Source organism: Limulus polyphemus, unplaced genomic scaffold (assembly GCF_000517525.1).
Source record: "Limulus polyphemus unplaced genomic scaffold, Limulus_polyphemus-2.1.2 Scaffold2049, whole genome shotgun sequence".
In the NCBI taxonomy this organism is placed as follows: domain Eukaryota; kingdom Metazoa; phylum Arthropoda; class Merostomata; order Xiphosura; family Limulidae; genus Limulus; species Limulus polyphemus.
The window spans coordinates 170,683-172,922 of record NW_013667659.1 but is presented as its reverse complement, the minus strand read 5'-3'; the positions used below and the strand labels follow the sequence as shown (position 1 = coordinate 172,922).

General features: G+C 33.0%; 1 protein-coding gene across 1 annotated transcript in view; it reads right to left on the bottom strand.

Moving 5' to 3' along the window:
* LOC106465781 (TOG array regulator of axonemal microtubules protein 2-like) overlaps positions 1-1,320 on the bottom strand; it is a 42,502-nt gene extending 41,182 nt beyond the window's left edge. The window contains exon 1 of the mRNA XM_022393718.1: positions 1,302-1,320. The gene's annotated coding sequence lies outside the window, so the exon portion shown is untranslated. The remainder of the gene's footprint in view (positions 1-1,301) is intronic.
* Positions 1,321-2,240: the final 920 nt, after the last annotated feature.

Below are 2,240 nucleotides of genomic sequence, written 5' to 3'. Positions count from 1 at the left end.
TCTGTTGAACACATGAGTACAATGTGTATGTTTGATGGACCTCCAACTTAAGTCTCTATTATAAGTAGGATGTTGTTTGGTCTGTTGAACACATGAGTACAATGTGTATGTTTGATGGACCTCCAACTTAAGTCTCTATTATACGTAGGATGTTGTTTGGTCTGTTGAATACATGAGTACAATGTGTATGTTTGATGGACCTCCAACTTAAGTCTCTATTATACGTAGGATGTTGTTTGGTCTGTTGAATACATGAGTACAACGTTTGTGTTTCACATACGTTAGACAAAATAGTGTACGAGTCATGAACAGAGATAGCAACAACAAGAAGGAAAAAAGTGATTTAACGAGATCTGACATGAAGCATTTTCTATTTATCGATCCAATACTAATGTCGACATGTGATCTTACTGATATGCTTCATTATACGAATAAATAAAAAAATACGCGAGAAACCAAAGTACACCAATTGTTAACAAGTCTATACGACACTGATAATAGTGAAGTCATAGGTTTTGTGTTATTATTGATACTATCTAGACCATTGTTCCGAAGTTTATCGTTTTATCGCATCTATGGGGTGGTAATTACGCAAGCTCAATAAGAGTGCCTTCTAGAAAAATAAATCAGCACACAGGACCCCACAAATGGTGTAAAGAGTTTTAAAAAAAAGACCCAAAACTCGAGCGCTGTCTAATAGTTCACTATTTTTCTAAAGGAGAATAAAAAAATAAGAGTCAACTATTCGAAAACACTCAAGTTTTGGGTCTTTTTTGTTTTTAACAAAATCTAATAAATATACGCATGATTTTACTAAATTATGACCCAAGTTAAGAAAGTGTACCCCTCAGGAAATAATTACTTTTTATATTATCTTGTTGAACATTTAATCTTTGTTACTTTTCTTACTAATCAATTTATTTCGTCGCGTTTATCTTTTCAACTCTTTTATTTTTCCTCCTCTTTGATATAGATATATAATGTAAACATAAACAGTTAGTATTTATGTGTGTCTCTATATATATATTGAATTATGTTCATTTTATTATTTCAACAAGCCCCCTTGTGGCACAGCGGTAAGTATGAAAGCTTATAACGCTAAAAACCACGTTTCGATACTCGTGGTGGGAACAGCACAGGTAGGCCATTGTGTAGGTTACTGTTTAACTACAAACAACCCATTTCAATATATTTGCTTTTTTTTTTCGTTGAACAGCTACTTAAACATTTATTTATTTATTTAGAATTATAGTAATTTTAACATTTCAATATATGTTATTTTTCTTATCTACCCTCCTTACCTTTTTGATGGGCTGAGAGCGAACAACAGTGGTTAGCATTTCGGACTGTGGAGCTGAGGATCCGTTGTTAGCGTCCCGTTACTGCCAAATATATATATATTAATCGCACACTACACTTTGAGTGCGTTATAATAGTGACGATCAAATACAGCTATTCGGTCTGATTTGGTGATAAGTGGTGTTGGCTAGCCACCTTCCTTCTAGTCCAGTATTTCAACATTAGGAACTGCTGGTGCAGATATATACCCTTCCTGCAGCTTCAATGGAAAATTAAAAGTGATTGTAAGAGAATAAAGCTTGGACTCGACTGAAAAAGCGTTTGTTTGTTTAACATTTACTGTAATATGAACGCCCGTTTTTTGGAGAACGCGACTATAATAATTATATTAGTCACAAGATAATAGTTTTGGGCTTATTGAATTGTTAAATACTACACTCTTTATTCTCAATATGTGTCGTTGGCAATGAATATGATGGACATAGTGTGGTTGAAATACCATCATAGACTATTCTCCTCGGAAAAACTATAGGACGGAATAAAGAATGTAGCGTTTAAACATACAATAAGCCTAAAATTATTGTCATAATATTTGTTTGTTTTGTTGGATTTTGCGCCAATTTAAAATCCGGGATTCTATTCCTGCGGTGGATACCGCACATATAGCCAATTGTGCGATTATCAGCAAACAAAGAAACTCACTATTATACTCAAGTTTTCATTTGAATATTTGATAACCTTTCTTACTAACTTTCTCATTTCATTTAGATATTTATTACTATTCTTTTCATTACAAATCTGAAAACGTTTTTACCTCAATCTCAGTTTTTATTAGAATTTCTGCCACTATTCCTTACTCTCATCCTTCGGTTTTTATTAGAATATTTGTTATTTTTCCTTGGCTTCATTGTTGGTTTTATTATGAGTCTTTGCTACCTTTC